This window comes from Ambystoma mexicanum, chromosome 6p (genome assembly GCF_040938575.1).
Source record: "Ambystoma mexicanum isolate Mex_15411 chromosome 6p, UKY_AmexF1_1, whole genome shotgun sequence".
In the NCBI taxonomy this organism is placed as follows: Eukaryota; Metazoa; Chordata; class Amphibia; order Caudata; family Ambystomatidae; genus Ambystoma; species Ambystoma mexicanum.
In genome coordinates, this window is record NC_090935.1 from 217,419,784 (window position 1) to 217,432,866 (window position 13,083).

Sequence of the window (13,083 nt, forward strand, 5' to 3'; positions counted from 1 at the left end):
TTTGCCTGCCAAGCAATTTACACTTTTTGGATGATAAGGCACAAAATCTTGGGTTATGTTGCTTTTAGGGTCACATACATGTTATCTAAATGGTTATGGTGATTTGTATGTGAAATGGCAGAGAGTAGTTTCTATCAGAGTCATAGGGAAACAGGTGCTGTCATAAATAACCTATGTTGATGTCAAGGCTTAAATATTCACTGCATTAACTTAAATACATTAACTATTCCGAGATTGTCATCTATTTACTTGACAGGCGAATCTTATAATTAATGCCATTCTATGTATGAGTGGCGAAGCTGGCCTAACAAAATGTATTATATTCAGTCAGCCTCAACTCACTAGGTGCAGGAATCCTAAAGCTAATGAAAATAAAAAAGGCCTGCAATCAAGGCCATCAACTGTCTTTGCTTGTCTCGGCCTAAATGGCCCTTGGCTTCGTCAGGATCCACATGAGGACTCCAATGCACGCTCGTTCATGCGAGCACCAGCCATCCTTAACCTCATCACCTGGAACAAGCTCGACAACTTAGCCATCAACAAAACCTAGATTCAGGACGCTGCAGGCCCTGCCTTCTCTATTGATTTGCCACCCAACTACGTTATCGTTAGAAATGACGGAGACACACACAAATGCGTTGGAGTATCCCTCATCTATAAAGGCACATTACTCATCTGCAACATACACTCTATCTCACTCCCGAACTGCCAATCACTTTTACCATCCCCTTCAACAGCAAAGCCCATCCCATCAGCCCGCCCGTCCGCCCACAATATCTCACGTTGCACTCGCAACCTCAACAGCGACCGCCACCAACCACTTCTCACGCACCTCCCTCCCCACGTCCCAAAATTCCTGATGTTGATCTCCTGGTCAACCACCACAACATTTGCGCACGACAGCGATCAATCTATTGACCCTGCTCAAAGAACGAACAGCCAAGCGTTTCAAGCACACCAACAAATGGTGAACAGCAGAACTTCGAACCATGCGGTCAGAGAAGCGTGCTTCTGAAGCCGTGTGGCGCGAGCACCCCTCAGCAGAAAATACATCTTGCTTCTCAGTTCTCTCCACAGACTACAAAAGGGCAATCCAAGCTGCCAAGGCTTCTGGCTACAACATTCGGATTGCAAACCCTGAATCTAGCCCTCGTGAACTCTTTGCTTTTTTACAAAATTGGAATCGCCTACGCCTCCCTCGTTCACCATTATCAAGAATAAAACTGGGTGTGGTGAAGTCCAGAATGCCCTTCTTTGTAAACATCGACCTTATACACACAATCCAATTGAAACAATCTTCCACTAGGTCTACATCCCCCCTCCAATGTCCTCTATGCACCCCCAGCACATTCCCCCCTTCGAATTCCATCCAGTCACTGAAACTGAAGTGGCCAATATCCAAAAAGGCCTCAAACCGTCTTGGTGCAGAGGCAATATTGCCCTGCACCGCTCATCAAGGAATGTGCTGACCTCCTAACACCTCAAATCCCTGCCATTTTTAACTCCACCTTCACTTCTGCTTTGTCCCCACCTCTCTAAAACAGTCCCACCCCTACTTATGAAGCCCTCACTTGACCCCCACCAACTACAGGCCCATCACCACAGTTCCCGTTCTGTTAAACATCATCAACCGAGCAGCCTACATTCAGATCCAGCAACACCTAGATCACAACCACATCCTCAGCCCTCATCAGTCTTGCTTCCACCCCAGACCCGGCACAGAAACAATAGAACTGGACCTCATGAATCAGCTTAACGGTTCCAAACTCTCACTCCTTATGCTCCTAGACCTTTCTACTGCATAAGACCACTCTACCCTCGGTCGCCACCTCACCAGTTCTGCCACCTTCTCGGCTACCACCACCAGATGGATTGCATCCTTCCTTGCAGACCTGAGTCTTCGCCAGCAACCACTGAGCCACCCCCACTGCCATCACCTGCATGAACCACAAAGCCCTTTGGTTTCACACACCCTCTACAGCGTATACACCAAACCATTTTTTGACCATATCGACTCACTCGGCATCAAGTACACAAACTATGCCGATGAAACTCAGATCCTGATACCTCTATCTCGCGACTACTATAAATACTCTTTGAAAGTCAACTCAATGTACGAAAGTATCCAAGTCTGGATGGCCACCCATCACTTATGCCTCAACGATGAAAACACAGAACTTCTCCTTGCAGGTAACCCAGCCCAATTTGCCAAGCTGAGCCCAGCCAACCAATCTCTCATCATTGACAACCACACTACCCACATATCTCCTTCAGCCAAGACTCTTGGCTTCCACCTCAATGTCACATTGAGCACGTCACGCCACATCACTGATATTGCCTCCTCAGCCGTGTACTCCACAAAGCTCATCAATGCGAGCAGACCCTACTTATCCACATACAACAGTCTCAACATTACCCGTGCCCACATCTGCTCCAAATTGAACAACTGCATTGCTGTCAGCGGTGGCACCTCTGAAAAACAAAAACTGCAATCCATACAGAACAATGTTCTCTGAGCTGCCATTGGCCTCCCCAAACCTGACAATGTCGCTGCCGCTAGTAAAGAGACACACTGGCTCCTTGTCTGAGAATGAGAAAAGTTTAAAATCCTCACCATTATCCATCGATGCCTCTCAAAGACTGCCCGGAGCTACCTAACCCAGAGGCTCTCCACACCAGCCACTACCAGACCGAAACATGCCACCTACCGCAACCGCCGTACCGTGCCTAGGTTCAAGAGATTAGAAACAGGAGGGCAGAGTTTTCCAGTCTCTGCCGTCATGCTCTGGAACTCACTTTCACCTGCCCTGAGAGCCAAACTCTCCTACAGCAGGTTAAAAAACATTTCAAAACATAGATACCTGTTGACCTAGTGTCCCCACTGGTTGCTATCTGCCTGTCCAGCTGTGAAATGCAATTGGCTTGTAACCAGCACCTAGACCCCCTCGGGCTTAGTGTGCTCCTACAAATATAATAATTAATAAATACATGAATAAACAAACAATGCAAATAGATATTGAAGGGGGAGCCCTAATTAATCAGATTTCTTTGTTATGCTATGGCACATGAGATGCTGGAAACAAAAGTTGGGTTGAGAAACAAAACCACACCTTGGTTTTGTGCTTTGTAAATAATGTTTAAAGTGCTTAACACATATGAAAAATTATTGCAATTCAACCAGGATTCTGCAACTATAATATCATAATCATAACTTCACAATTGTGCCTTCTAGATAGAACGCGCAAATTGGGATGGAGTTTACACAGCGAGACATCCAAGAAGATCTGGATTTGTAAACTGTGAGATGTACAGAACATATATTCATAAAATGCGGAATTATTCTGCCTAAAGTCTGTGATTCAGTAATATTAGATACTGGTAGGAGAGCTTAGTAGGAAATTAAACCAGAACTTAAGACACTCCCCCCTGTGTCCAGAGCCAATAGCAAAGCATTGTGCTCATTTCATCTAGAGACCAATCCAATACACTGACCAATAGGAAACAGTTGTGCCCACCCCACCTTCCGCTTATGGGTAGCACTTGCTTGGTATTTAAATTTAAACACACTGGAAGAAGAGAGAGTTCTGAGAAAACGGAAAAATGAGAGAGCATCTCTGGCAGGGTTCATCAAAGATAGAAAGCACATTGCAATACAACTGGATGTAGCTAATGGGAAAATACCTTTAAAGGGAGAGCATAGCTAATGCAGATTGGAATGAATGCAAAGCCCTTTCCCGAAACAAGACCAGATTACCTGAAAGAGATTTTTAAACAGGTACCCGCACTGAAGGGAGAACTTACATGACAGAGCTGCCTGAGCCCAATAGGTGTCCTTTCCTTTCCTGTGCCTTTGCAAAACAGACACACAAAGTGAGTACTTCTGCCATAAGCTTACATACATATTTGCCTGCAAATTAATGACACCCAAGATATCAAATTAAAGTATTTTGGAAGCTGTGCTTAAAAGTGATATCACTTCAGAAGAGCCCACACTGCAACATGTATGTGCTTTGTGACTAACAAGTAATACTGAAACATTATGCAGCATTTATATTTAGACGTTCTGCAGCAAGATGGGATTTTTAGATTTAGACTTCACAAATTGAATGTGGAGTAACAAGTTCTATGATTAGTGTCTACACAAGTAAATACAATAATTGAAGTCTATGGGCCTCATTACGAGTCTGGCGGTAACGGAGCCGGAAAAACCGGCAGGTTACCGCCGGACCCGTATTACCATTCCGCCTCCGTGATTCTCGGAATCACCGGGGCATTACTACCCCGGTGACCCAGTAATTCCAGAGGTGGATTTACCACCACCGTTCATTCCGGACTGGCTGACTCGTAATGAGGCCCATTATCTCTTAGGGAGCATTGAACTGTGGTATTGCGAGGATGAACCTGTTTCCTTGAAAATGGTGCCTAAAGTAAGTACACTTTCCCAGCATTCCAAAAGCAACAGAACCTCAATCCGTTATAACTGTTTGCAACAAGTCTGACATCATTGAAGATGCATTTCAAGTAGTGTGTGTCCTCAAGCTAGGAACCAATAACATATCTAACATTTTAGATTTAGTAAACTGTTTTGATGTAAGCTTAACTTGGAGCACTGCTTCCCCTTTTGATTTCAAGGTGAATGTGCTTTTAAAGGAAAACAAATTACCATATGAAATTATTGTTTAAGGATTTTACAGAAAGATAAATCAATCTTTGTGTGTATACATTTGAAAGTTAAACTGACAAATTCCATCTGGCTTAGATTGTGAGGCGGGTATATTCCCATTGTAATGTAAGCATTACCTATCACAATATTTTGATGCCATGTTCTTTAATAAAATAAATTATAATTGCAAACCAGCTTGTTTTTTTATGTCAGAGTGTGAGGGTGGGATTGTTACATGCTGAATTATGAAACTGATTGGGTTTGAAACCACCAATAGAAACTCATAATATAAATGTTGATAATACTGATCTTTTTGGGGTGGATTTTAAACTTCCTTAGATTATCAAATTGATAAATAACCTGACAAATAGACACATCGTTCAGTAAGAAAAGTAGGTATCCTAGTTGGGAGTACCTTATCTCTTCCATGTCTAATAGTTTATTTAAAATAAGAACATGCAATTTACTGATTGACAGCCGGCCCAGATAGCTGCCAGCTTCAGAATACTCTTTAACTAATAGGGACCACATTGTATTGCAGAATACATCTTATAGATGATGAAGTTTAATATATTGCTGGTGCGCTTGGTTATGGATTGCTAGTGAATCTTGTCTACTATTAGACTCAAAATATAACTAACCTCCACAGAATCCATTGAGGAACTACTGTGCACTCTTATGGGTGTGAATCCATTCCCAGATTGTTCGAATACCAAACATTTTATAAATATATAGTTGTTTAAGTGCTTTAATGTCATAAACATCACAAAATAAAATCATTCAAATAATACATTTGAATAACATTTCAATTACACAGATTCCATGTAAATATATCATTACATTCTCTAAATTATCCCAGCATTTTCTCCTAATACTGAGATATTTTCTCATATGTTTCACAGTTAAAGGTGAATTTAGAAGATGTCCTTTCACAATGTTCATTAAATTAATCTTGATAACAGTAGAATGTTCTTTTCTGCTTTCTCTATATGCGTTTCTGGTACATAATACCTTTCTACAGAGTTTCTTTTCATTATCTGTCTTGCTATGAAACATACATAATATCGCTATTACTAAATGTTAACAGAGAAGTAATGATCTAACTTCCTGCCTCTGTACATAGTGACTAACATTATTGGTGTTCGGAATGCCATTTCTTCATATAACAATTTTGATCAGAATGCTGAGAATAAATACAAAAACGAATTCTAATACTGTAGGTGATAGTTTATATATTATATCAAGGAGCAGGATAACTTGGGTCCTTATATTTTATTTCAACAGCAAATACTTTAAAGATAGTCTCTTCATTGTACTGTTAGATCTTTAAAGTTTGTTATCACCAACTCTATCTATGTAGGGATAACAATTTGGGCATCAGAGAAAATTAACTCCCTTAATGAATAGGTCCAAATTTAAATTGTACTTACTCAATTATGTGACAGAATCTGGCAAATTACGCCTAGATACTGTGTTTGGGGTTAATCAAAATATGCAATAATCTTCAGACCCTACCTAATAAGATACAAAATGGCATAAAAGTGGAAACAATGTCCTAGATCATGAAAAATATGTCAGTCTGCTATCATGTAGTTGTAGTTTCATTATACACCTGATAGGCGATCTTGAATACGTACAAACGTCTATTGTAATAATGTTTACAAATATGTCACAATACAAATGCCTGCTAAATTTATATTTTTCAATGTGTGAAAAGTCTCTGAACAATCTAATATATTCAATGAAAAATAATAGCTGCTCACAAAATCAGCATATTAAATACTTTACAAATGATGTGTCCATGGTGTGTAAAGATAACAAAATAGGTCCATTTAATATTCATACCTTTAGCTACAAGTCATCAACCTTATTGATCCAATAGATCACTCTCCTCTCCATTAACTGATTCAAATCTCCACTTCTCCTTGGTAGTTACTTTTTCAATAAGACAAATTACATTTTTGCCACTGTATGGTGTTTTTGAAGAAGTGAAACTGGAGATTTATCATTATGGATGCGCATTTTGGATTTATGCTCTGTCCACCTTGCTAATACCATTTTAGTAGTCATATCTACATAACAAAATGTCACACTGTCACCTTATGCATTAGTTGATATTCATAGCAACCCAGGTAAGTGTGTGATGTAATAAATGTACCCATATAGATGATTAACGTTGTTGTCTTGTAGTATATTATGACAATACTGAAAATTCCCAGCAAAGTTCTGTGCCTTTCATCAAAAACCCTTTCCTGTGGATGTTATGAACTATTTGCCTTGACTAAATAATCCATTAACGAGTTACTCATTCTAAAGACAATTGCAATTGATTTTGGAAATAACCTGCTTATGTAAGAGGATTCAATTCAACACTACAGCTAAGTCAATGCCTAGTCTGGGATACTGAATGGAAACCCTTATTGATATATCTTTATGTCCAGTTCATGCGTTCTGGATGACTACCCCTATATAACACCCCTCTCTTGGAATCCCCCTGACCCCACTGAGCCAAGAAGTAGTTCTGTTTTGCAAGTTAAAAGGTTTATTTGAGAATTTAAACAATATATATATATATCACACTTTATAATAAATTAATAATTGAATATCACACTTAATCTGATATGATAAAGATTAACAACGGGGAATCTGGCACTAGCACACTTCTTTATAATCACTAAGGAATTGACATGAAATGGATAAGGTAGCACACGGGTAAATAGGGACAGAAAAATAATGTGGTAGAGAATGCTTTATAGGGTTCAAGGAAATGCAAGGTTGAATGAAAGAAATGCAGTATAGAAGATAAACTGATATGGTTTCACAAAAGACAAGGTAATCACTTTCCCTTTGTGGCAATTCACCCCACCTATACAATGTAAGGAGATGGAAGGAAGAGCACACGGTTCAGGTATACAATCACAATGTAATACAGAGTTCCAGTTTCCCAGCAAGCTTAGAGGAGAATAGATATGAGTTTTACACAGGCTCAAAATGCTCTTAATATGGTGACAATGCAGTGAGAAATATGCTGAAAATGCTTTTAATTCCCTTCAGGAGGTTCAGGCTGAGGATTAGTTGGTTTAAATAAGTTCAGGCTTACTTTAGCAATGTTCTAGGAATGATTGGCAGGTTAAACGAATTTTTGGCAAATGAAAGCAAGGAAGCTGCTGTTTTCACACGTGGAGAAATTTGCGAATCGCGGTAAAATTCGCGAGTGCGTTTTTCGCGATTGCGGCAAAAGTATAGGAAATAGGAATGCGGTTCTAGGTTCGTTGAAAAGCCAAGATTCCCAGCTTTCAGAGGAAAGTTACTGCAAGTCTCTAAGACAAACGGTCACGGAGATATGAGCGATATGGTAAAGGTCGTTTTTCAGATTTGAAATTTTAAAAGTTCAAAGTGACAAGTTACAGCTAGCAACTAGAAAATGACAGGTGACAGCTTTGCAAATGACAGGTGACAGTTAGGAGACAGTTCTGGTTAGATTAAAATAGATTGAATTATATTATTTTAACTAAGAGATTGGTTCTGCACAGTTCTGCTAGGTACTCACAATATATTTAGAAATAGAATGGGCCTCGTCACGGATCTGGTCAGGTTTTCTTCACTCGCCACGGACAGTCTCTGCGCACAGCGTCTGGGTCAGCTGTCTAGTTCGGCGAACAGCGGTCTGGGTCAGCTCTGCTCTGCCTCTGGTTCTGGATACTGCTCTGCTTTCTCTGGGTACAGCACTGCTTCTGGATCTTTCTGCACAGCTTTCTCTGGACCCAGCGCTGATCTGCACGGCTCCTGGATGCTGCTATCGCTGTTAGGTTTGCTGGATGCTGAGGCCCACTGAGAAGAGTTCTCAGTTTGTGGGTTTAGGCCCTTGCTTTGAGTTCTGAATCAAGTTCTTTGGAGTTTTAAAGTCTAAGTGTTGAATCTAGTATCTTCTGGATGTTGTGTGGTCCGGCAGAGCGCATTGCAGCAAATGGAATTGAATGTCCCTATCTGTCCTGACTGTCTGCTTTTATGTGTTTTGAAAGTGGGTGGAGAGGCTAGCTTTCTAGGCCCAACCCCTTCAGAGTTCTGATAGGTTGGAGAATTCTTTGCGTTCTCACTGGAGAGCAGGATTGTGTGTCAGAATGATGTCATTTAATGGCTTTCAGAAAGGACACTCCCCTGTCAAATTGCACACAATCTATATTTGATCAAAAAGACATATTTGCACAGGTACACCATTGTTTAAAATTACATGCACCCATCAGATATCACAGGAGGTATACCCTGTCCAAATCTGCTCTTCCTGAGAGCTTGCATTGAGAAATGGCAACATTTGCACTTTTTAACTGGTTTTGCAATATCGGACATTAACCCAAATTTACACACATGTGCGCAAGGAGTATGGACATTAATTGATGAAGTGTCAGATTTTTAACATGCATACATTTTAAGTAATACCCTCTTAACTGCTAGCTTGCCCCCAGATCATACCACCGGTTCTAAAAACCTCTTAAAATGTGGGCAGAAAAATCACAAGAATTATAGTATCATTTATAAAATTTTCACAAGTCCGCTCTATGAATGATCCATCTTTTTAGAGTTATGTTCTGGCCCCAAAGGGGTGTGGTTTCCCCCCAGCACAAGGTTGAATTTCTGGTTTTTCCAGTTCTGCCAAGCCAGCTTGCTCTCACATGCAGTGCTCCTCCCCTTTCCTTCCAGGAGGAAGCCACATTTACGACTCCCACCAATAAAACATTTGCCTGAGTCAAGACAGGGCTTTGTTCAATTTCCTGCAGAGCCCAGGTAATTTAATCAGAGAAGTGTCATATCCCTTTTGGTGGGAACAGCAAAAGGCAGCTAGGCCGGGGAACACAGCTGTTGTGCAAGTCTCATCTCCTGTCGGGGGTAGCTGGTGGGCAGAATTCAGTTCCTTAAGCCAGGCCCCAGCTAATGTCACTTTTAGTTACCCAGTTTTCTGCATTCAAATAAAACTAACCATTTTTACATATGCAGCTAGAATGCTGATTCTAAGTTTAAAACTATGACATTTAAACAATTGCAACCTATGTGACACTCAAAAGTAGGTCACTCATTTCTTTTAAACATTTAGATTTTTTGTGTCTTTCAGTCCAAATTTACTTAAACTGCTGAAATCCACAGCTCAGCCAGTCTTGTTATAAACCTTCAAGTCACTTCAGAATATAACTTTACATTGTATCCACACCTCAGTAAGTCTTTCTTTGGCCTGCTTTGGGTTCATTTATTCAGTTTTACACAAAAAAAAAAGTCTGGTGTTGTTTTAAAACGCCGGCTTTCTGATAGTGGTGAGTGCTGGTAATGCACCCATTTTTGGGATTTAAGAAAATGAATTCCCCACAATTCTAGGTTGCTCTTGGCAATCAGCATTGCCATTCCCATTGGTTTCAGGCTACTGTGTGGGTAGTCCAATGGGGTTTTAGGCAGTGCCCTTCTGTGCCCATAACATCGGCAAAAATGGGTGGCAGCCTATTCTTCATGCATTTTCCTGGGCATTTTCTGGGAAGCTCTGGCCATCATGATGTTTTCAATGCCAGTACTGCACAGTTTTTGAGGTAGGGCTCGGATGCATGGGTAAAAACATCCCACAAGCCCCCCTCTTGCGATGGCCATTCTGTTTCACTGATGGGACTCGCAAGACCTGGGATGTTTCCTCATCTTCTTCCAATAGATGGCACAATTCAGCATCTTTTCCTCCATCCGGTACTGATCGATCGGTTCTCCTCGCCGGTCCTGATGGGAATATTGGGCGGTACACTGGGCCCCTTGCGTCTCTGCTCCCGGTCTCCGGATCATCCTCCTTGGCCAGCCTGCAGGTTTTCCTTCTCCTAGGACGACAAAGGAAGAGCGGCAATACCTATTCATGGACATTTCTCCCCCACCATTGATATAGTGGGGTGGCATATAAATTTATAGTCAAAACATATGAACATGCACATTTCTTTTTGCATTCAAAAACAAAAACACCCACATTGAGAAACTCAGAATTTGATAGGCGATGTGTAGGATATTTTAAGTTAGAACTGAATTAATCTGAGACAGCACCCTCTAGGATTCCAGAGGATTCCTCCAGTTGTTGCAGAGTGTGCCTGGGATGGCAACACTTCAACTGGTTAATGTGGACCCACTTTTCTTCCCCCTCTGCCAAACCGCCTTTGGGGATGCGGATCTTGTAGGCCACAGGGGAGATCTTGTCTATAATCTCAAAGGGTCCCTTCCATGTAGGCAAGAATTTTCGCTGTTTTGCCTGGTTTCTTTGGAAGTTGTATAGATAGACCCGGTCCCCCACCTGATATTCCTTTCTGGAAGTTTTCAGGTCATAGTGGGTCTTCATGCTATCAGCTGATCTTTCTAGATTCCGCTGAGCATAAGCAAAAGCATGTTGATAGTGTTTCCTTAAATTCTCCACATACTCATGAGTTGTGGAGGCATTTATCAGTGTCTGCTCTTGGGTCCTGTAGAGCAAATGCTGAGGAAGCACCATCTTGCGCCCAGTCATCAACTCAAATGGTGACATTTTGGTTGCAGATGAAGGGGTAGATCTGATGGCCATTAGGACCAGAGGTAATCGGATATCCCAACTTGGCCCAGAATCTGCCACAAACTTCTTTAATATGCTCACAATAGTTCGGTTATATCTCTCTACTGCCCCAGAAGAAGCTGGCCGGTAAGCAATATGCAACTTCCTTTTGACCCCCAGTATCTCCCACATCTTTGTCATTACTTCACTGGTGAAGTGGCTACCCCTGTCTGACTCAATCCTTTGAGGTAGACCGAAACGGGAAAAGATGTGGTTAATCATCAGGGCAGCTGCAGTTTCTGCCTTGCAATTTGGGGCTGGGAGACATTCCACCCACTTGGTAAACAAGCATGTCACAGTCAACATCTACTTATTCCCCCTAGCAGAGCGAATCACGGGGCCTACAAAGTCGATTTGTAAATCTGACCATGGCAGTGTCATCCCGCTCTTTTGGAGAGGCGCACGGTGCGTGAGGGATGATGGCTGAAATTGTGCACACACAAGACACCCCTTCAGGTATTGGTCGAGGTCCTGCCCCATGTGTGGCCAGTATGCAACCTCTCTTAAGATTTCCAATGTTGTGTGAAACCCCCTATGACCGGCGGTGGCCGCATCATGGGCGTGACTTAACATCAGGCTTCGGAATGAGGTAGGAACCACCCACTGATTGTGGCCAGCTTTGGATTTCCTTACCAACAAACCATCTTGGATCCGGAACATTTTTGGACATTTCATCAACACTCTTAGGTCCTCTTTCCCAGTGTAATCGGTATCCGTCAGGGGAAAGTTCTCAGGGTCCTCAAGGTGCTGGTAAAATTTACCAATTATTGGATCCCCCTTCTGAGCGGTAATCAAATCAGCATCAGGGGTCTCCTTACTCCATTGTGCAATTGAAAGGTCGTTGTGAGCATTTGTCTGGGACCTAGTGATAGCAGTGACCTGGATTTCCCCCAACAGGGACTCAATCTCAATTAGATCCCCTTGGATGGCCCCGGTTTTGGCCAGCTGATCAGCTAAGTCATTTCCAGTTTTGTCTGGTCCCTCTACTTTGGAATGACCCTTGATCTTCTTCCAATAGATGGTCATTCCTTTCGAGGTGACCAGATCATCAATGTTTTGGATCAACTTCCCATGTTTCAAGGGTTTGTTGTTAGCACATAACATGCCTCTGGTTTTCCAATTAACCAGGTGCTCCACGAACCCGTTCCGTACATAATCCGAATCTGTGATTATGACCAGTTCGTGGAGTTGATGCTGGACAGCAGTGAGGATGGCCTGATGCAGAGCCATCAATTCTGCCACCTGACTACTTCGGGGACCAATTTTGTATCCAGCGGAGGGTTCTGGGGACTCATTCACCCATGCATTCCCTACGCCGGCCACCAGTTCTTTCTCCCCGTCGTTGTCAACATGGTAAGAGCATCCATCCACATACACAGTGGGCATTCCCTCACACTTGTCTTCTTCAAAGACTTTGTGGGGGGAATTAAGGTATGCCTCCATGTTGTCCTTTATTTTTAGACTTTCGTTCTCGAGACAGTTTTCTCTGGCACAATCATGCAAGTCAGCCAGACCTTGCGCGAGGGGACTCTTCTTGTTTTGGCCATATCTGACCTCCACAGGAAAGCCTTGCATTGACAGAATCCAGGAAGTAATTCGGGAATTACTCACATTTCCGGCCCGGATTCTGTCACTTTGGAGATATTGCAGAGGCTGGTGTGGAGTCTCCACTATGATGTGTTCCCCCTGGATAAACGGGCGGTAATTCTTCAATGCCCACACCGTTGCCTGGAGTGCCTTCTCACAATCGTTGAATTTTTCCTCCACAGAGGATAAAGTTTTGCTCGCATAGGAGATTACTTTATTGACCTTGTCATGCTTTTGG